The sequence below is a fragment of the Columba livia genome, chromosome 4, assembly GCF_036013475.1.
Source record: "Columba livia isolate bColLiv1 breed racing homer chromosome 4, bColLiv1.pat.W.v2, whole genome shotgun sequence".
NCBI lineage: Eukaryota > Metazoa > Chordata > Aves > Columbiformes > Columbidae > Columba > Columba livia.
This window is the reverse complement of record NC_088605.1, coordinates 5254420-5278435: the sequence shown is the minus strand read 5'-3', so window position 1 is coordinate 5278435 and position 24016 is coordinate 5254420. Positions and strand designations below refer to the sequence as shown.

The 24016-nt window shown below is 37.9% G+C and overlaps 1 long non-coding RNA gene across 1 annotated transcript; it reads left to right on the top strand.

The window, feature by feature from the left end:
- Positions 1–7277: 7277 nt before the first annotated feature.
- Positions 7278–11932, top strand: LOC110364261 (uncharacterized). Its single transcript, XR_002422915.2, has 3 exons — positions 7278–7406; positions 11700–11752; positions 11835–11932. It is a non-coding gene; the product is annotated as an uncharacterized LOC110364261 (long non-coding RNA).
- Positions 11933–24016: the final 12084 nt, after the last annotated feature.

Genomic DNA, 24016 nt, shown 5'->3' with positions numbered 1-24016 from the left:
CAGACATTGTCTTGCACCATAACCTCACTGCACTCTTTGAGAACTCAGAACCATAATCATGGTGAAATGCTGAATATTTTGTAGGAGTGCCTACTTAGTCTAGTCTTCAAAATACTATTTTCTGCATAAAATTTGATAAAAACCAATTTGTCATGCTAGAGGAAAAGAAAGAATACTCATGTTCTTCGGTTTTGCAGCACTCTATATGTTACATTAAAATGCAATATTATTTAAAGTTTGTATGATTTAAACCTCTGCAAGTTTAAAACAAATGAAACAAAGAAGCAGAAATGACATTTTTCATCACTTAGCAAACAGCAGAAACAAATAGTATGCAGGAACATTTTTGCCATCCCTCCAAGAAACAGATCAATAATAAAAATGTAGTTCATTTTTATGAATAGCTATTGCTTTAATTTATTTGGATATAGAATCCATATTTCAGTCAGGCAATAGGGCAAAGGCACTTCTTATGGACAGCATACAAACTTGGTGAGGTAATCTGGGTCTGATCATGGAGAAGTAATTTTATGTTCATAAACTCTAATATGAGCCATACCTCTTCTTCATCTAGTATTTCTTAAGGGACACATCAACACTAACAGTAAAAGGAAGGTATATTAGCAACAATTCAGACCAATATTTCTCCAAGGTACTTGGTGAAGAGCAGAGGCCTAAGGCTTCTAGAAGACAGAAATTCAATAACTCATTGCTTAGTTCTGTCCCGAGGTAATTTCATGCTTTTTCCAACCCTTTCCTCCTTTTCCTCTGCCACTTTTTTCTATGGTGATTCATTTATAATCTCTCTTATTCTCAAAAGTTGTATCAGCCTTCTGATAATCAATCTATTACATAGAAATATGAAAAAATCCTAAGCCTGGAAGTACTGCATGGCATTACTAAGACAAAAACACAGATGAGACACTTAAATTCAAATTGACTAAAGTGTTTTAATGTAATGCTGGTCATAATCTTTCTTTGTGCTTCTTTCTTGAGAGTAAGAAAAACAGCAAACACCATTAATACTACTTTTATATTCCCTGTCTGTAGTTAAATAGCTGCAGAGATATTATTAAAATAGTTATTCAAGCTGACCATGAGACACACAAAGCTGACAGTTCTGCAGTTATTTTATTATTTGTGCCAGCATTTCATTACATTTTTTTTTTTTTCCCCAGAAATAACCATATTTTCAACAACAAAAATCCACCCTTGGAGACCTGGGCACCTCTGACATTCTATGAGACCATCCAAAGTCACAGCAGATGTTGTTGCTCTAAGATTAAAACAAACAAACAAATAATCTTCTGAATGAAATTATATATTTGGTTTCAGAGCAAGAAGCAACTACTGAGAACAGTTATCATAAAACTTTCCCGATGAGCGTGTTATTCTGTCTTTGCCAGTGTAAAAATTTCTTATACATCTTTCAGAAGACTGGCTTTACCACCATTGGAAACAGGATTATGGGTTAGAGACAGAAGTCTGAATAGTTACATGCTTATGCCTCTCTCGTTTGTTTTTTGTTTCATTGGTTGGTTGGGTTATTTTGTTTGTTTGTGTTTTTTTGTTGTTTTGTTTTGTTTTTCATATACCAAAGCTCAGTACCTTCCACATCAGAGCCTAAATATTGCTGCTCTCTCAGTATTTTCCTGAGCAAGGCTGCTCAATACGAAGTGTTATTATGGCAACCCTAAACACAGTAACAGTTTTGTCAGAAGTTCAGCTGCAGAAGTTGTGTTTCTGAAAATATAACTTGTAAGGGGTCACAAGGGAAAGTTTTGCAGACAGAATTCAATATCACTATTTCTCAGTTCTTCAGGAACATAATTTAAGAGTTTTCTTCTACTTTCTTGACAAAATACCTTTTTCTTAGTGCTCACTCAATTAGTGCTCACTCAATTTCTGTTTTTATACAACAAAACCACATAAACCCCTCTCTTTTCACAGATGGTTTATTTTTCCGCAGCTGTTAAAGCCACCTTTATTAAGTTCATTATCAACCAAACTAGTAAGTTAAACCATTAGACATTTTTCATTTGCTGAACTAGCTATTCAGTAAAAGTATAGCAAATATTTATCTTTCTAAAGTAACTTAGGAAATAATCTGTCAAATGATCAATGAGCAGTTATAAACCTGATCAGCCCCATTTGGAAAATCCAAAGGCTCAAAATAACTATTGGGGTTTTGTCAATGAGATAACACTCCCACAGCATCCTCACGGCTAAACTGAGGGAGTGTGGTCTGGACAATTGGGTAGTGAGGTGGACTGTGAACTGGATAAAGAAAAGAAGCCAGAGAGTCATGGTCAATGGGGCAGAGTCAAGTTGCAGGCCTGTGTCTAGTGGAGTCCCTCAAGGGTCAGTACTGGGGCCTGTATTATTCAATATATTCATCAACTATTTGGATGAGGGAACAGAGCGTACTATCAGCAAGTTTGCTGATGACACCAAGCTGGGAGGAGTGGCTGACACTGGAAGCTGTGCTGCCATCCAGAGACCTGGACAGGCTGAAGAGTTGGGCGGGGAGAAATTTAATGAAATATAACAAGGGCAAGTGCAGAGTCTTGCATCTGGGCAGGAACAACCCCAGGTTACAGTATAAGCAGTGTAAGTGAAAGAGACCTGGGGGTCCTGGAACAGCAGGATGACCATGAGCCAGCACCGGGCCCTTGTGGCCAGGAATGGTTCCTGGGGTGGATTAGAAGGGGGGTAGTCAGCAGGTCAGAAAGGTTCTCCTGCCCATCTACTCTGCCCTGGGGAGACCACACCTGGAATATGGTGTCCAGTTCTGGCCCCTCAGTTCCAGAAGGACAGGGAACTGCTGGAGAGAGTCCAGCGCAGGGCAACAAAGATGGTCAAGGGAGTGGAGCATCTCCCGTGTGAGGAAAGGCTGAGGGAGCTGGGGCTCTGGAGCTGGAGAAGAGGAAACTGAGGGGTGACCTCATTCATGGTGATCAATATGGAAAGGGTGAGTGTCAGGAGGATGGAGCCAGGCTCTTCTCGGTGACAACCAATGACAGGACAAGGGGCAATGGGAGCAAACTGGAACACAAGAGGTTCCACTTAAATTTGAGAAGAAACTTGTTCCCAGTGAGGGTGCCAGAGCCTGGAACAGGCTGCCCAGGGGGGTTGTGGAGTCTCCTTCTCTGCAGACATTCAAACCCTCCTGGACACCTTCCTGTGTAACCTCATCTGGGTGTTCCTGCTCCAGCGGGGGGATTGGACTGGATGAGCTTTTGAGGTCCCTTCCAACCCCTGACATTCTGTGATTCTGTGATTCTATGATACGGTGATTGCACACAACTTTTTAAAAAAGAGGATTAAGTTAACAAATTGCATTATACAATTGATAGAAAGAGTTAAGTCTGCTTCTTCACGAACTTTTTTCTTCTGACTAAACTGTTGAGTTTTTTCTCCCATTATATCTTAGGATTTCTCTTTTTACAGATAGTGAAATCATTAGCTCTAATTGGCAAATTAACATGACCTCCCCATTGTCTAGTTTCTGTAGTGTGCAGTCTCTCTGGAATGCAGAAAACCCTTTATTTTACTCAGTTAAATTACTGGTTTGTGCCAAACGTTCTTCTTTCGTAATTCAGTTTGAATGCTAAAAATATCTTACCGAAGTAGTGTGGTTTAAAGTAACCAGGAAAGGTATAAATTAGGAATTCCAGACTATTTATCTGTGCTCTGCCACTGACTCACTAGGAGTCATTTCCCCGTTCAGCCACCTGTACCTCTAGGACACTTGGGCACTAATTTGCTATTTCATGTGGGAATTTTGAAAAATATCAGCCAATATGCACACGGCAGATTGAAAACTAAGAGGACTGAACATTATTACTATTAGATAGAAGGATTTTTTGTTTGTTGTTGTTGGTTTGTTTGTTTAATTTGACCTAAACTTTTATTCACTATGTATGAAGTGACTTGTTAAACTGTCACAAATAGTTTACATCTATTTGTATTTGTCATGGAGGCATCCCAAAGTCAGTTTTAGACTGAGAATAAGTTCCAAAACAGACTTTATTCTAGACGGAAAAGTGTAGCCAATAAGGCAACTAAGAACAGGGTTTATACAATTATTTAGCACTCCAACAACATAAAATACAGGTTTGGATACCAGTTGAGGAAGTAACTGGGGAACAACAACATAAGAATAATGGGGATCCACAATGTGCACAGACTCACTCACAAGAAACAAAAACCAGTGGCCTCTCACTCCAGAGCACCCACAAGAAATACTCATTTGCTTGGGTTAGACAAGGGCTCATTCAAGGATATATCCAGTAAGTAACCACTCACCCAAACAAGGAGGTGAGGTGCTCTCAGTCCCAGGAAGTCTCCTTAGACGGCGTCCCAGTCTAAGGGGAGGGCTACAGTTCACTGACCCGCTGCTCTGAGAAGACAACTCCAAGGGGGTCTTTGGTGGGGACCCCATTTTATAGCCTGGTCAGATCTGCTGTGGGCATTACAACATAGTGCAGGAGTTTCTCAGCTCCACTGGGCATGTCGTTTATTGAGGACCCTGTCAATCGACTGAGGGTCCCACCCCTCCTGTCCCCCAAGCTGGTGGAGGTGAAGTCACCTTGCCCCAGGGTAGGGGACCTTGGGCCACCCCAGTTATGTATGTTGGAACAGGCACAATGGGGCACAAAAGCTGCTAAGGAGCCATTGACTGCCCTATTGAAGGCTCCAGATCTCAGGGGGATGTGCAACTGCCACAGTACTCATGATTATGGAAATCACTGCATGGACTTGGCCTGTGATCTAAAGCTAATTGAGACCTACAGAGAAATTCTTGCTGACAAAACAGCACCATGGATGGATCAGGCTCTTAGAGAAGAGAGTCAACATGACTGTCCTTTGTCATGTTTCTTGTAAAGTAATGTTATCTACCCATTCTTTCATAGCTTTCCTGTCCACAGCATGGGGAATGTGTAGACTACTGAGATGAGAGCAAACACTAACCCACATGAAATTTTAATCCTGAAAGGCAAAAGAAAATGAAAATCAGAACAAAGCAACCAAAACTCATGGGAATGGAAATGACAGAATAAAAATCACCAATCAGAAAAATAGAAAAATATAAGTCAAATTAATTGTAAAATAGCAAGTTTTAAGCTACAGTTGTCTGATCTTTGCAGTTCTAAAACTACAATTTCTGGAAAGACCAGATGGAAAATAGAAGTTACCACTTTACAGGCATGTACAGAGAATAAATTAAAAAGATCCATGTGAAACCCTGTTTCTAGAGCATGCTTCATATATATCTCCTGATGAATTTGATTATTTTATTTTCCATCTTATTTTCACTTGTATAAGTCTCTTTGCTACTCTTGTATTTTCTACTAGCTTTATTCCCAGTTAAGGCACACTGTTCGGCAAGATGATGATCATCAAAGAATTCCTGTTTTGATGTTTCCTCTTTAAACGAGAAAGGAGCAAAAAACTGCTTCCTTTGAATATTCTGGTTATTTAAATAAGTGTTTCTGTATTGACAAAGACTGATTGCTTTCCACGGCATTATAGAGTGTTAAAAGCTTTTATATTCCCTAGCTTCACTGAATTGTGAATCTCTTGGCTGTGTTTTGCCAGGGCAATTTCTATGCAGTTGGTCTGTCCTAATCAGACCAGGCACTTTGCCATTCTTCATTCACAATTGTTTTTCTATTACTTTATGCATCTCCATAGACAAAAATATGCTCTTCAAAAATGCAGTAAACTACAGTTCTCCAGATGTGACAGATCCAATTCAGATTACACAAAACTGAAGAGTTTACTTATTGTTACGTACCCTCTACACAAGGAGAGATTTAGAAATTAAATAGATTACATCTGTAAATATAGAAAGGAAATACTACATAGGACTGGCAGAAAGCACAAATATACAATAGGTAGACGAATACCAGTCTCTTCCTGACATAAGTATTCCATGAAGGGGTTGTGGGGAGAGGAGGAAAGCAAATCCACCCAACTTTTAGCTTCAGTGGTGTTCCCCAGTGCTCAAGAGGGCATTTCCAAAAGCTTTGTGGATGCAGACAGCCCTGGTACAGCCACACCGATGCTAAAAGGAATCCATGCAGATGGTGCAAAAATCACAGCAAGGCCAAGGGCAGATTTAAATCTGGCCAAGGCAGGTGCAACTCCCATGGAGGATATTAGGCCAAATGCAGTGGCAGTGTGGGGAGGAAGGAAATCGCTCTTGCAATTATTTTTGCTGTGGAATTCGGCCCAGAAGTTAATGGGGAAGCAACACCTGCTCAAACCTGCTCTGGAAACTCCGCAAGATGTGCACAGAAAACCAACCTTACTTGATACAAGAATTCATTTATACTGTTGTTTTTTCACTGGGCACCTTCCAGATCAGGGCTCTGCTTAGTCAAGTAGAGTTAGGACAGTGACAGCAGTTTTGGGTCTTACTTTATTCTAATTCATGCTATTATTTCATATAAGCTTGTGAAACCTTTGGGGTTTTGGCCTTTAAATGTCTGTCATGCTCAATACAGAGCAGAGAAAGGGGGGGGATAGCAACAAAGCCATCCCACCATCTGTTAGTACAAAACATTTTCCCAGCAAATTGTCAGTTTGGTATATTCTCTAAATAAAATCTACTTCTAAGTAATCTAAAATGTTGTGAACAGAAAAGCTTATTAGCACTTGTCATATTTTATATAGAAAATATTGGAATAAATTTCCTCCTGTACATTGATAAAGCACTTGCAAAGAAGACTGGAAATACAGTAGAAATTTATGTTTTACAAAAAGAAGTCAGATGTGTAATTTCTTTGGAAATCTCCATGGCCATGCAGAAACAAACCACACTGGATATGAAAAACATAGGATCAGTTCCCTTCAGTTCCCTTGTGAGCTAACTACAGACCTCTCTTCTGTATTCCCTAGATTGGAAAATCAGAAATTAGGTGTATGACTACAGTATGTGAGAAAACAAGAATTGTTTAAATAGCTTAATCTGGTTCAGGAGTACTGTATAAATAGGATTAAATTCTTAACTGTATTAGATAAATGGCCATGACCAGGAATAAGAGAGTACAAGAATAATTTTCTGTCTGTATGTTCAGAAATTATGTTAGACCAGGTCCGCCCTTATTGAACTCAGCTGTCACTATTCTATCCTTCTTTGTTCGAATTCACGTCCCCTAGTTTTAATCCTGTGGCCCTTTTTTAGGCATGTGTCCAAGTCACCTTGCACCCTGGAAGTCTCTGAATGTTTTTATCTTCACCAGAGAGCTAACTTTGAATAATGACAGCTTATCTTTGGTACAGCAGAGCAACCATTGTAGATATCATCATCCTGTATCTATGCTGCACCTTGAGACCCACCATTGTGACCTCCTCAGGATCACTCCTGCTGTCCACACAGACAGTAAGACTGGAAAGAGGTGGGTAAATACGTTTGTTTGACACTTAAATGTGTGTGCATCTCAGCACCCCTGATGACTTAGCAAGCTGCTAAATTATTGTGGTCTTGCCAGACAAATTCAAATAGGTAATTTGCAGTCTGTTCTGGAGGCAATGGCTTTGTCAGAAGAGGGATAAGCCATGAATCGTATAACCACAGATTCAGATGCTCACCTGAGTTCATCTGCACGGATATAAGTGAACTGTGTTGCAAACCCTAAATCTGTGACACAAAGGCATTTCTCTTTCAAGTGGACTGAAATGACATGACATATTTTGTGCTTCATATTGCTAATCACTAGAAAGATTCAATTTTATGAAAAATATCGCCTCAAATTTATGATTTTCCAACAACTTCACACATTTTTTTTCCAGATTTATGACAATGTGACTGACACCCAAGTTTAGACAATAAAAAAGTTTTAATGTATATGGAAATAAACTTGGACTGAATTTCATCAAGACTAAGGTTCTTCACAGAGGGGATTATTCCATCAGTTTTATGTTCAGCTACAAAACTTTGGAGTATTATATTCCTCTGTTTTCTTGTTAGGACACCTGCCTCTGACAGAGACACCGCTGTGTCTGAAATGGTCACATTTTGTTCTGGATGTTTCCTGTCCAGGAAAACAGCAGAGAACAGCCACACAATTATGATATCCACATTTTCCAGCACAAGAGATTGTCCTGCAATTAAATTTCATGGAGTATAAACCATCCTCCTTTGTCCAGAGATATTTGATTCTCCAGAATTTCCAGGTTGCCAAATTAAATTATGATTCTAGAGTTGTTGACTTTGTATGAGCACACAACAAACTATGACAATTTATGGTTGTCTGTCTAGAGGATGATTGTGTCTGGGCTTTGTAGTTTAATGGCTGTATACAACAATATCATAATAGCCCTTGTAACTAGCCTGCAAACTCTTTAGAAGTGTTCACTCTACTCTGTTTTTTCAGTATCTGCCAGAACCTAATCAGAACACTAATTGCTACATGTATAATAGAAAAGTTCTGCCATTTCAGAACATGATAAAGTCACTTCACTAGTTGACTTTCGTGCCAGAAAAACCTTTTTTAGGCCATGTTACACTTAGAGAGAAGTTTTATCTAATTACCTTGGGTTCTTTAAACAAGTTGTACAAAAATGTAGCAGAAAATAAAAAACAAAGCAAACAAACAACAATTCCAGAAGCGTTTGCAACTGTGGTATAAATAAAACAGGTCAGGACCTGGTTTTGAATCCAGGGGCTAAAAGGAATGGAACAATTCACATCCACATTCTTTCATCTGCTCTTCTCCTCCCCACATATGATGACGATATCCAAATTGCCTATTTTGATTAGGTTTTAGTATTTGCTTCCACTCACACATTTGTAAACATTGCCTGCTTCTTGCTACGGGCTGTAAATAGGACGTAAACTGAGAACTGAACAGTCTGGACAATTATGGGTCATAATTGAGCTGTAATTTATATACTAGCATAGGTATACTTAGTGACTCTATTTTTAGTAGATGTACTTGCCAAATAGCCTGGCAAACTTAGCTGTGGGCATTAGTACCCTATTCTGGAGATTACACTTGAGGATAGCTATCCTATTGGTCCTTATATATGCTTAGTAAATATGTTTATTTAGGATTAAAATGTACTTATTTTTTTATGGTCAATACAAAATTTGTATTTAATGTGCTATGTCTTCCTCTGTTGTTAGTTTTTCTGTTTGCTACTCAAATTATCATAGAGGTCAGAAGACAGACAGATTCATACTTTCATTTTAGCATCAGAGAGTTTTGTGGTAGTGCCACTAATGCATTTTGATTGCAGCAAGGAAGTTGGTGTCTAACTTTGGCTCAAAAAAGCAAAAAACCAATGTGGCGGGAAGCAACAACTAGGTGATTAACTCATTTTAATTGAACTAATTTGCACGGAATTTTGCTTGTGGTAATTCAGAGAGCAGTCACCTTTGATTAATATATATCATGCATTTAGAAACAGGAGCAAGCTTTTTTGGTATATCCCATTAATCTAAATAGTTTCTTCTAAGTCAAGCCACATTTTATGCAGACAATTTAATTTAAGGATCATTTCTGGACCACTCTTTACATTTAGCCAACTTTAACTGTGATAATTTGTGAATTTAGTAAGCACTTTAAATAGGCTTGGTATTTCCTGCTTGACTGAAGTTGAGACATTGTGGATGTGGATGTGTCATGTACCTGTTTTGGTGAGGAGATCCTCAGGATACCTCTGGATGAATGGTCGTGCTCATGGCTTGGTACAATCTAGGATCTAAAGCATGACGATATAACCCACGGTTCACAAAGCCCCAGAGCCACAATTAGCTGGTGTCTAGTAGCATGTGCCAGGAATCATAGAATCACAGAATGTCAGGGATTGGAAGGGACCTCAAAAGCTCATCCAGTCCAATCCCCCCACCGGAGCAGGAACACCCAGATAAGGTTACACAGGAAGGTGTCCAGGCAGGATTGAATATCTGCAGAGAAGGAGACTCCACAACCAATCTGGGCAGCCTGGTCCAGGCTCTGACACCCTCACTGAGAAGAAGTTTCTTCTCAAATTTAAGTGGAAACACCTGAGTTCCAGTTTGTGCCCATTGTCCCTTTGTCCTATCACTGGTTGTCACTGAGAAGAGCCTGGCTCCATCCTCCTGACACTCACCCTTTCCATATTGATCACCATGAATGAGGTCACCCCTCAGTCTCCTCTTCTCCAAGCTCCAGAGCCTCAGCTCCCTCAGCCTTTCCTCACACAGGAGATGCTCCACTCCCTTGACCATCTTTGTTGCCCTGCGCTGGACTCTCTCCAGCAGTTCCCTGTCCTTCTGGAACTGAGGGGCCCAGAACCGGACACAGTATTCCACGTGTGGTCTCACCAGGGCAGAGTAGATGGGCAAGAGAACCTCTCTTGACCTACTGACCACCCCCCTTCTAATGCACCCCAGGTACCATCGTTCTTCCACAAGGGCCCAGTGCTGGCTCATGGTCATCCTGCTGTCCACCAGAACCTGTGACAGCATTTCTACTTATTTCATCTTTTCTGGACATCCACTGCTGGCCTCTGTTGGAGACAAAGTGCTGAGCTACACGAGCTTTTGCTACACCTAAATAAAGCCATTCTTATGTTCTTGTGTCCTAAAAACAATATAATCACAGAAGCGTTGCTCTCCTTGAGCTAATAAATCTTCCCCTTCAGCAGGAATAATTAGTCTGTCCACATTAACACAAATGTATTACTTCTCATTTCAGAGCTGGATTGATCAGAGTTAACTCACCACTCCTGCATCAGACTGTGCTGCTCAGCATATCTTTATGTTCACTCACCCTCCTTTAACACACAGGCATGTTGCTGGTATCCAGGAGCTATGATTTTCCTGTGGGTTTTTTCCCCCTTTCCACTCCCATGACTGTACCTCACATTTTACCATGTCACTCAGAGTGTTAGAATACTCCTTCTGTTTTAGATGCAGTGTTGTTAAAGTCCGCAATAGTAGATAGAGGAATACAAATAAAAGAAGCTCTTGAATTTATTTACATTTAATTGCAGACTTTTTTCCACTTGTAGAGGGAAAAAAAGGAAAATTTATAGTGCTAAGAATGCAAAAAAACCCCACAAATATAAACTACTTCAAACATACTATATTGAATATCTCATAGCTTTCAGCTATTTTATGTTTTTCAGATTTGTGATACTGGGACTTGTCTTTCTCAGTTCACTAGTCAGTAAGCTACCTGAAGAATAGTTTTATGTTCTTCAGCTGGTCAGCAATCTGAACACTGACATAAACTGGCACAAAACATTCTCATTTCTGTGCCTATAGGAAGACTAAATGATCTAAATTTGAAGTCACTGACACTCAATTGCACCTACATTGATGAGCATAATGGAAGCGTTAATAGATTTTACTATTCTCTGTTTTGATCAACAAGCTTCTAGGAACCAGGTATCTAATATAAAACCTCAATCCAGATTTAAATGGAAACTTCAGTTTCCACTAGTATTTCAACCTACTTTCTTTTAGCAGTCTGTCCTAGTAAACGTGAAATATAAAGAGAAAGAGCAAACATGTTTCTTCGGTGAAGAAAGGATAGGAATCATTTTTGCGGTTATTCTTCATTTTATCTGCATTTCATGCCATATTTCTGTTGTTTTCTGGCACCTGGATGAAGACTTACATGTCAAGTATTTTCATAAACTTTCATTATTAAAATATTTATTCAATTTAAAATCATTGCATCATTTCTTTGTTTTCCTAGATGTCTTGATGAGAAAAGCCACTGAGTAGTAGACCCTAATACACCAAAAAGAGGTATGAGGACATAATTGTCTTGTACAAAGCCTGAAGCATTTCCAGATGGACTGGATGATCTAACAGATAGTTTCCATTTCAGTCTTGCATGACACTGTGAATGACAGATGGAGCAATAAAGGAATAAGAAAATAGTGTTTGAATTCATCAGTAAACTGGCTTCAACACAGGGACTTCTAGGTAAGCCAAACCAAGCAGTGTTTTTTGAATGTGGAAAATGGAGGCAAATAACAACAACAACAACAAAATGCCATACTTGTACATCAACGAGAATCTGCTGAAGAAGAATATTAAAATTGAATCCAATGACAGATTACATCAGTAAATGCTTTATATTTTATTCAAGTTCATTAGCCCTCCATGAGACTAAGATAAATATATTCAAAGTCTTCATTACATCACAGAGATTTCCATTCTTTCTTCCTTTCCTTCCTCTCCTCCTTCCCTTTCCTTCCTCTCCCCCTTCCCTTCCCTTTCCTTCCTCTCCCCCTTCCCTTCCCTTCCTCTCCCCCTTCCCTTCCCTTCCTCTCCCCCTTCCCTTCCCTTCCTCTCCCCCTTCCCTTCCCTTCCTCTCCCCCTTCCCTTCCCTTCCCTTCCCTTCCCTTCCCTTCCCTTCCCTTCCCTTCCCTTCCCTTCCCTTCCCTTCCCTTCCCTTCCCTTCCCTTCCCTTCCCTTCCCTTCCCTTCCCTTCCCTTCCCTTCCCTTCCCTTCCCTTCCCTTCCCTTCCCTTCCCTTCCCTTCCCTTCCCTTCCCTTCCCTTCCCTTCCCTTCCCTTCCCTTCCCTTCTTCCCTATTTAGTTTTATTCTTTGGTTATCCTCCCTCAAGGAGGATTCATTAAGTGCTTGCTTATTTTAATTGTAGACATACTGGTAATTGTTGGATTAGTTGTTTTGTTTTGTTTTTCTCTCTTTAGGAATACCAAGATTGAAATACTGCAGCATACACTTTGGGTTCTTAGTTCCTTTAGGATGTCATCCAGCTTTTAACTCATCATTAACAAACTTCTGTCTGCTCCAAAGGCTCATTCCACCTCTACAGTATCTCAGACAAAATCTAGGTCTCATCCTGTAAGAAATAATTATAGTTGTCATATATTTATTGTAAAAACATACCAGCTGAAAAAGAAATATATACAAATCCTGACTTTTATTTGCTTTTTTTTTTTTCCCAGTTCCTCTCTGAGTTCATGTTTGAAATGTCAGTGCTATTTTTATTTCCTACTTTCATGTATATTTGCAATCACAAGCTACAATTTAATTCTCCTGGAAAGCTTTGTGAGAGATAATAATGAATTTCTTCACAGTCTTAGACAAAATACCCAATACACTGAAGCTCCAAAATCCTTTTAAAGTTTAACTTTTATTCCTTTTGCCAAAGACAAACCAACTCTTCTCTTATTCTCGGTCAAGTTGATACTGTAAGTAATAAGTATCTTCAGGCACATAATTTACAGCCTAAGTAAAGCCAGAGAACAATCAAATAACATTTTTTAGTGCTGTCTTAACAACAGAAGAGGGAGAAATTATGGATTTTATTATATGAACATTCTATATTTTGAAATCACCTTTAATTTTGATGTTTGAGTGCCTTAGTCATTAAATCAACTTTACCAGGAACTTGGACAGTGTAGCATCTATCCTCTTCAGGTAGATGTAGAGAGAAATATTATTTGGAAAATGTGATTGATCACAGAAAAATTCACAAAGAAATATCTGCATTGTCACCCTTACTTCACTCATTTTCTGCTGTTTATTTGCATTTATAAATCAATCGATTTTATGGAAAACCAACAAACATTTAACTTGACATAGTCTATAGAAGAGGGAACCATCTCAGCACAAAAGGTATTACTGCTGAAGTTAGGTACGGCTGTAACATAACACATTCAGGTACAAAATTTACCCATATTGGTGACTGAAGCTTTTCCAAAGTATATACTTTTCTCACAGCTAACTAAGGAGGCAAAAAGTAATGAAACTGTGTGTATGTGTACCCATATAGTATCCTGAAGAACCCGATGACATTTAAGCAAAATCAATTCTTGAATCGTGTAGTTTTCTTCTCTCTACAATGACAACTGAAGAGTAGTGGAGCCCTTGTAATTCACCAGTCTACGAGACTGTCACACTGCCACAAAGATGCTGAAGGGAGTGGAGCATCTCCCGTGTGAGGAAAGGCCGAGGGAGCTGGGGCTCTTGAGCCTGGAGAAGAGGAGACTGAGGGGTGACCTCATTAATGTTTACAAATATATAAAGGGTGAGTGTCAGGAGGATGGAGCCAGGCTCTTCTCAGTGACAACCAACGATAGGAAAAGGGACAATGGGTACAAACTGGAACTCAGGTGTTTCCACTTAAATTTGAGAAGAAACTTCTTCATGTAAGGGTGCCAGAGCCTGGAACAGGCTGCCCAGGGGGGTTGTGGAATCCTCTTCTCTGCAGACATTCAAACCCACCTGGAGACCTTCCTGTGTAACCTCATCTGGGTGTTCCTACACCAGCGGGGGGATTGGACTGGGTGAACTTTCGAGGTCCCTTCCAATCCCCGACATTCTGGGATTCTGTGATTCTTGCAGCTATGGAAAACTTCAGGATCAGATCTAAGAGAAATGTTCTGTGGTATATATTAAAATGCCTGCACTGAAGTCAGTGACATTACCCTGATGTGAATGAATAAAAGTTCTTAAACTGTAAGACCAGACTACCCATAAATTAAACTTTCATATGTTGATGCCTGTATATATATGCTATGGTGATGTCTTTTGAGATCTGGTCTCTGGCTTGAAATACCAGTAATCAAGGACTGAGAAGAGCAAATTTTGAACAATGTTTCAGATATCCATAACACAAAGATTTCAGATTGGAAAGATTTGGAAAATGTAGGGAGAGCTGGGCACAATAGCTGACTTTATTGGTTATCTTGAAATAATTTCAAAATGAAGTCAGCTTTGATGAATTGTCCTCAGATTCAATATTTACAGATTAAGCTATAGAACTGAAGAATTTGTGGCACTTGATTCCATATTAGGTATCATCTGACAAGAAAAAAATCCAAACTCAAAGCTAGCCTTTGCCTAATTCAAATTCAAATACAGACCTCTTAATTCTTGAATGAGTGTCTTCCTATCCTATCCTATCCTATCCTATCCTATCCTATCCTATCCTATCCTATCCTATCCTATCCTATCCTATCCTATCCATCCACCAGGACTGTGACATTAGCATTATTTTCTTTTTTGGAATCATGCTTTCATTTTCGAGAGTGAAGAGGAGGTGATCTCCTTCTGAACAAGAACTGAAGCATCACATAACTGATATGCCCAGAAAAATGAAGCTTCTTTTCATCTGCTACATAGCTTAATTTGTGTGGTTTAGATTCGCCCAGGTTCACTCTCCCTCTTCAACAGGACAAGGGAGAAAATAAAATGAAAAAGCTCATGAGTCACATCCCCTGTACCAAAACCTTGCCATGTAGAGCTGATATGACTTGCTGTACCAGTTTTGCACAATTGATGTACCCATGCTCAGTCTGCCTATTCAAATTATGGTCCTTCCACTGGCACCTCATTCTCTTGGCTGATACTAATGGACAGTGCTCACAGGCAATGCAAAACAATTTTTTCAGTCTCTTTCTGGTTATTCTTTTTTCTCCTGAGAGTCACATTATTTCAATGTTCCACATACTGTCTGTTGCTATACATTAGGCATTTTCATTGACAGTAGAAATAAACCTGCAGGACGCAAAGGAAAAGACTGTGACCCAAACCTTTCCATAAGGCATAGAGGCATGGATTTGAGTCACTGAGACCTGGTTAGTAAAGCTTGTTCTTCTATATGTGAAGAAGACTACTCAAACATTGTTAATTAGGAAAACAAGGAGTTTCCTCCATTTTATAGCTTTCATGTCATAATTCATGTCATTTATCCAGGAGAAAAAAAGGAGCATATTCTTGGATGAACTGTTTTCACTTTTGTATCACTTTATTAGCTAGTTTAACATAATTCTTTCTTTCAGATGTTGTTTTGAGATAGAAAAGTTTAACCAGTGGGACGCTATGCCTCTAACTGAGGAGAAAATGTAGAACCAACCTGAGAACAACTGAAGCAGAAAGAAAGGAATGGCTACAAGGTATATTAACAATACATACATTAAAAACTGTTGATAAAGCTTAGTCTGCAAGTATGTAGAGATTTTTTAAATCATAATTTATTCTGGTTACTAAAGAGATATGTGTTTTACCAGTGTGAAGAGTGCATACTCCCTTTTGCACACACACATATAAAATAAATTATGAGAAATAAGTGAGCAGTGACCAGAAGATGTACAATACAAAGAAGACAGAAAGCCCCAGATATATATTGTCAATACAAATGTCATTATATTGTCAATAATATGCAAAACATTGACTAAGAAGGGGTAAATTGAGGTGACTTTTGTACATTAGTAGAATTGTGGGTATCAATGTACCTCTCGGAATAGTAGCTAGCCCTAGATATTATTATTAATCCCCGATTTCAATAAGCATTAAAATTCAAGCAAACACCTTGAAATACTGGCAAATACTACAAAAAAATCCTCAGGGTCTGTGTTAGACAAGTTAACATGAAAATTATTGGATAGGTCTTGAGCTTGTGTGAATCAATGTAGCTAACTTTAAGTTGAAGCGATTAGGTATAATTACATAATTTGAGTTCATAATTCTTTCTCTTTCCCTTGAGGGATTTATTTTTTTCCAATATCTAAAAATGTATGAGAACATCTTGCCTCACTATAAATATTCAAGGAAAACCAGGTACCTTATGCATACAGATATCATTACTAATAGGCAAGGTCCTTTGACAGTGAAAACTAGTAAGATCTATTTGAATGTCTGTGTTTTCTGGAAAGCAACATGATTCTCTGACTTCTTGTCTTATACAAACCAAACCTTACTGCAAATAACTTTTGGAGCTTAATCTGTAAATATATGCAGAAACAGTATCAGAAAACCTGAAATTTCATCAACTACAAGTAAAAGACAGGGCTTCTGTCTTGTCTCCAACTAGAAAATATAGTCCCCATTGATTTCTTCAGCAGTGATTACACATATCTTTAGACAAATCTGGGTGGAAAGGGAAAAAATTGATTTCATATTAAAATTAACAGCAAGCTGAAGAGAAAGGTGCACTCTGGTTACTTTCCCATGGTGAAGTGATGAGGTCCACCATAATTGCTAATCTAGTACTGTATGCATTTATAGGCCAGGATGGACAGCAAGGAACCTGCCTTGCTATTTCTTATCCTGAAGCATTAAATGCATTTCACTCCATACACTTTTCTACTTACACACCTTAATCTGCAGTTAGTCTGTGGCTGTCACAGGCTGTAAGAAATCGGTGAATTGTGGTCAAATAATTACACTCAGTGTTGTTTACATAGTGATGTATCTTCCTAGTAACACGGTGTTAAGAATGGAAACCTTAATACTGCAGCCTTATTGTCCAGCTATGCTGACACCATAAATAAATAATTGTGCAGCCAAATTACTTAGCTACTATGTATATATTATACTGAATATCTTTACAAGTGTAATTAATAAATAATGAGATTGTGAACTGTAGATCATAATTCCTGTATTTGCTGTTTCTATCTCATTCTAAAAAGCAAATAAAAATATAACAATAATAATAATAAAAAAATTTAGATCTTAAGGGCCATCTTTTATTTAGAAATAAGAATCTGAACCACACTGTGGTTTCAAATGGCAGTAAAATAGTTTGTCTTTTAAGTTTTGTCTCTTCTTATCACAGAATATTAGATCTTTTGCTCTAATACTGTAGACAAGAGAATGCTGAATAGACGTGTTGAAGATTAAACGACATCTGAAAAATTTCCAGGACATCTGTTACATGATTTACGTATGCTAATTCCCAGGATTTATAGTGTGCAGTAAATTTTTGGAACACATTGAAATGTGACTGTCCTTGGCTTCTTACACATAAAGAAATAAAACTAAGTTATATAGCACTGAAAGTAATTTTCTCTCTGCAGCATGTCAGGTTATACCCTCACAACCATCAACAGTCTGAGGTACCTCATGCATTTCAGAGACTTAGATCATACCAGTAGTTGTTCACCTCCAATAATAAAAGGACCCAAAACTTACTCTTCTCATTCCAGTGAAGACTGGTACCTTCAAGAATTTCAAGAAAGAAAGCACCAGCTGTTTTGTTATGCCAATAGGATTGTGTCACACAACGATGATTAATTAGAATGCAGACAATCAATGAGGCATATTTCTATCGGCTTTCTTGGCTCAGAGTGCTTACTGACTAACATAAATGAGTTTACTCATGGAGAGTTTGATTAGTATTGGGCAAACTGCTCATTATAAATTTCTTTGAAAAACTTTGCTTCTTTCATTTGAAAAGGGTGCACAAATGGTATTTGTCTCTTATTAAATGCATTTGTGATATGAAAGAGCTCAAATATTTAATTGAACCATAATTTAGTCTAATTGTTTGCTTGTGAGTGGTTTTCATCACCTAACCCTTCGGCTGGTATTTGTTCATTGTTCGTGTTGTATAATGATTCAATGGATATCTTAGCAAAACAGAAAACTAGATATTTCTTGAGTGTTTATAAAAATTTGCTGTCTTCTTCATGACCCCACTTGATGTAACAAAAACTGGTAGTGTGGAACATACAGTTTGCTTTGTTTCACTTTTTTAAAAGGTACAGGGCTTACTCAAAATTAAATATATATATATAAATATTTTTTTCAACGTAACTTTGTCCCCCTACTCCAGTAGTGACATGATCTTCAGTGTCTTTCTAACATGATGTATCAAATAATGACATAAAGAATATAGTTAACAGATGGATGTTTTTCTTAACATGGGGATAGAGTTGTAGACTACAAAGAATTGAAGGTACCAACATTTAAAAAAAAGGATAAAGGACAAAGGTAATTATATTCTTGCTAGCCTTATACTGACCCTGAGCAAAGTAACAGAGCAGCTGACAAGGGGTTTAATTACTAAAAAAATGAAGAAAGGTGTAATAATTAATGTCAAACAACACTGAGAAAAGGTTGTCAACCTAACTCAGTACCTTGACTAAGAAGATGAAAATGTTTGGCTGATGAAGAAAATGGCAGCACTGCAATTAGACATTTCAATTTGTAACATACAGTTTAAACATAAATAAAAACTTAGAGCATTTATTACCCCTCAGGTTTCACAAGGCAAGGGTGAAAGAGGACTCATACATATTTCGTTTTGCATATTTCATTTGATTCCAAGTGAAAGTAGATTTTAAATTCTGACAGCGGACTTTTCAGCAAAATGATAAATAGCAAAGAGACAAGTCACTTCTACAGAGCTACTTGCATCTGTATCAGTGGTTACGAAAACACATTTTAATATAGCCAAATGTAAAGTCACTTGTTACATGGCTGTTAGCTATTGCTACAGGATAAATAAATTTATCCCTGGGAAATTCATTCTAAGAAAGAATTAAGGATCATTTTAAACCATCAGAGAAACATGAAGTTCCATCAATCACATGGGTTAATATAAACTTCAGATTTACAAAGAAGGGACAACTTAGAAGAGAGAGATCATACTACTACTGCTTGTATTAACAAGAACTATTATAGAATTCTGGCTTCCGATCTTCAATTAACAGCTGAAAAAATACTGAAAAACTGAGAACTCAGAGAACAGCATTGAGAATTAATGGAAGGATTAGAGAATACAGTGAAGAACACAGGTAGTTCCATATATTTGAATTATTATGAAAAGAAAGAATGAACAGTTGCATGAACACAGTCTCTAAGAACTCAAGTGAAAATGTGGAACATGATAACAAAAGACTTTAACAATCTATTCAGTAACTGGAAAACCACACCTGATTCATGGACTACGTCCACCTTTCACCTGGAGGAAGGGATAATAGCAATGCCAGCATTAAATTTAATCCATACAGATAAATATGTTTTCCTCAACCTGCAAAAAAACATGATAGGGATCTGCTGCTGTGGTTGTCTCCCACAGAAGAGAAAAAAAGAGGATGGTATGAGAGGAGAGGGTATCTCCTGGAAGTTGTGCATTCCTCAGTTTTTTGGGACATATCCTCTATTTCTAAGGATGGCAAAGTGTGAACTTGTACTCAGTATGTGCCAGATACCTAAGCAAAAGAGAAACTACATTCTTCTCTGGTCAGCAGAAGTACAAACCGAACAGGCCTATCTGTAGGTATCGTGGACAAATGCCACTCCTATGGCGATCATTGGTATTTTTCTGAAATTAAGTCTTTACATTGATCTTTTTAAAAGATTGGCATTGATTGATCTGTGGCACAGATTACATTTCTGACTAAGGTAATCAACTGCTCATTGCAATGTGGTTGCACATCATTAGATAATGATACCTACCATCGCTATTAACCTATCTTATGCCAGCTCTGGAGACATGAGGCATTCCTCTTGCTGGATACAATTATCTTTCTTTCATTGCTAAGCTTACAAGTGACTCTCATGTGTCCAATTAAGTTCTCATTAACTTCTCTTTAGTTTCTCTGACACCTTTTTCAAAAGGAGGTAGGTACTTCCTACTGAGATTACTAACGTAACAAATGGAGACATAATCAAACTCTGAAAAACAGGCTCCTTTCAAATCTACACCACCATTGCCCTAAGGTAGTTCACAAAACCACGTTTTTATAAAAGAACCACATTGAAGGCTCCAGGGTCATCATTTCGCTTTTCAGGCCTGAACACTACTTTCTGCCTTTATTTCCTTTTCTGGGTTCTGAAGGGTTGACATTAATCACCAACAGTCTCATGACGGCATGTAACTGCATATAGCAAAAAAAATATTCATCCTGGGGGCAGCTGTCAGTGCTGGAACACTAGATATCAATCCAATTAAATCCTAGCATGGAGATAATTGTTTGTCACTCAGTTCAAAGGAGAGAATGACACTAATGCTATGTCCCACAAGTGACCTTTACATCACCTGGCCTCATCAACTAATTATAAGGCATCTGAGCATATCTCATGTCAATCATATAGATTCAATATATTGAGCTAAACACAGAGCCTCGTGTGAAAGTAAGAATGATTATTTTTTCCCCAAACTTAGTTCTTCTGGATGATTATGCTGATACTAACAATCAATTAAAAAAAGTACACTATGCTGATTTAATTCCAGCAACATAGAAGGAAGCAGTTAGGGCATGGCTCACTATGTGAAGAAAAAAGACTTGAGAAAGAAACAATGAGAAAATATATGAAAATTTGTAAGGGCTGATACAAGTTCCTCACCCTTTTTCTACAGCAATTCAGATACAAATGCATGTTATACATAGAAGGGGAAAAACACTACAGACATATATCTGTAAGCCAGGGACCACAGGGTTGAACTTCCAGGAATGGAGAAGTGATAAAATCTGTTCCTGTATTTGTCTGTATAAATTCATTTGATCACCAGCTTGTATGTCTGCTTTTTTAATTAGTAAAGGGCCTGACATCCATGACTGGTGCATGTGGAAACGAAGTTCCACATTTGTGTGCGTGGAAGAAGTAATTTACATGACATTGTCTTTGTGCTGTAACAAGATAGTTTTCAACATCCTTGTGTGATAATTATAGGTTCTTTAATTAGCAAAGAATACGGCAATTAGTGTCTTTGCACATTCTAGACATCATTACTGCTACATTACCCATGCACTTCACTTGCTTCGATGGTTTTGAATTAAGTATAGATCACATTCAAGGTTCCTCTTTTAGCTGTTTAAATTCTCTATTATCTAGATTAATATTATGACCTAGATGATATCCCTTGCATTTTTCCCTCCAGATCACATTCTCTAGTTTGCTACTGCAGGTCTTTTAACTTTTTATTTTGATTAATACATCACCTTTTTTAAGCAACTTTTTTTTTCATTTTTTTTAATCCAAACACATTTATGAGTTGTCCCAACTTAAATTTACTATCAAAGTGCAGTTGTTTATGACGGTTTCTAGCTCTTCAGCTTTATTTAGACTTTCAATTATTTTTGTTGAACTTCAGAGATGCTTTTAGTTTTTACAAAGGAGAGAAAAATCTCTTTTCAATAAACATTTTTTGCCTTGTCCTCTGACACAGGCCTGCAGTTGTCATTTGGAATAGCGCTCACCTGGCCAAAAAGCATACAATACCCACATTTACATTCAAACTTGTCACTCAAGGGTTTCTTTTTGAAAAGTCAGATATAGGAATTTTTGAAGTGCTATTATAAGTATCTATTTTGGGGAAGGACGATTTGCACCCTAAGAACATCTGTTTCCCTCCATTTACTTTAAGTGGAACATAGGATGTACTCATTTAGACCCATGTCTAATCTGGTCAGACAGAATGTACTCAGTGCACTCTTATTTCAAGATCTCATTGCTCTCCTGGCCCAAGCTCCCAACACTGTTTTTAAATGCATTTTGTTGCAGGAATTATTCCCATGAATAATTTAAAGATTCAGATCATTTGAAAATGATTCCCAGCATTCAGGGAAGATAACACACTAAAGGCAAATTATTACACACGCCTACATGAAGAACAAAATAATACCTGTGAACCTTGATTTTCAGTGCTGATATTCACATTCTGAAAAATATTCCTGTTACAAAGTTGAATGTTCACACATATTTGTAGTTATTAACCCTGCTATATTAAATATTGAACTTGTATGATGGAAGTCCTGCTACAATATAATTTATAGACCATATGGTCAAGCAGTGGAGCAAAAAAAAATATTCTTGTCACATAACAGATCAGCACAGAAAGAGAAGAAATTCCAAAAGAAAAAGACTACCAGTGTTACACGGTAAGCCAGTGCACAACCCAAATTTTGAAAAAGACCTCTAACAGGTCTCTGGGGACCAGTCATCCCCTTTTTCAGTGTGCTTCAATAAATCAGACCAAAATTGCAATTATTTATTTAAGCTGATGCTGTATTATACGAAAAAATATTGGAGAGCATCTATCTTTGTAAACCACTATTTATTTTGTGCTAATGAAAGACGACATGCAGATCAGTATTATAAAACAAATCCTTGACAATATCAGCAATAGCTGTCTTGTTGCGGCAGTATTTCGTAGCACAACTATTAATTTTTTTTTTCCCTTTCATTATAACATTTTATCATGTTAATTATCATTGTGGCAATTTTAATATTGGAACACATTTTACTACCTGCAAAATGTAGTCCTTTAAGGATTGCCTTCCTCAGCTTCCTCAGAGGTTGCTTAAATACAACTAAATCCAGAATAACTTCAAAAAAAATAAAGTTTTCTGTTCACTGATACTAAAAATTCAAATTAGAAAATAAATTAAAAAAAATTGTGAGTGAATGTTCAGGGGAATCTGAAGTATGCAATTAAGTTTTTGATAACTATCTTTAAGTAGGCAACAGAATAAATAGTTATCTATGTCTGGTATGGATAATAGTAATAATAACAATAATAATATTAATAATAATAATAATAATAACAATAGCAACAACAATAAACCCACCACAACAACCTTATGGAGAGATTTCAGCTAAGAAAAGAGCTGTTCCCATTACATAATCACGTTTCTTCAGTGGTGAAGCCAGCACAGCAGTTCCCACTATACATCTGTACAATTGTTCTGTCCTATCCTTACCCCCGGAGATGTGCTTCTGTCATTCCAAAAAGGGGAACTGTTGATATGCTGATGTTAATGGCTCATAACACATGAGCTGCAGATCCTAGGGTTTTAGCAAATTTTGTGGAGTGAGGTGCTTAGGGACATCTTGTCTGGAACAAAGAACGAGGCATTCATATGCCTTTATCTAAACTGGCCATGGTACGGACATACTGCACCAAATAGTGTTTTACCTACTCCTAGTGCTTGCTTCCACCTGCAAGAGTCATTAACCAATTTTAATTCACTGATAAATATGTCTTTGGAACTAGTTCAGAAGGATGGAGTAGAGAGGGGTAGCAGCAAATCTAACCTATCATTTATAACAAAACTGATCTCTCGTTCAAAATCAGAGAAAGGACAGAGGGCAGCAATAACAACAGCAGTGCATCCCCCGTGGCACAGTCATACAACAGTTGTGAATCTCATCACAACAGATTTATTCCTGCCAGTTCTCTTCTCTTTAGTGTTCTTATGCCCGCTTCGCATCCACTGTGTGCCTGCAGCAGTTAGAGCAACAAAATGCTGTATATGAGCAGAGGCACACTAATCCCACCTCATGTCCAACAATTCCTCAATC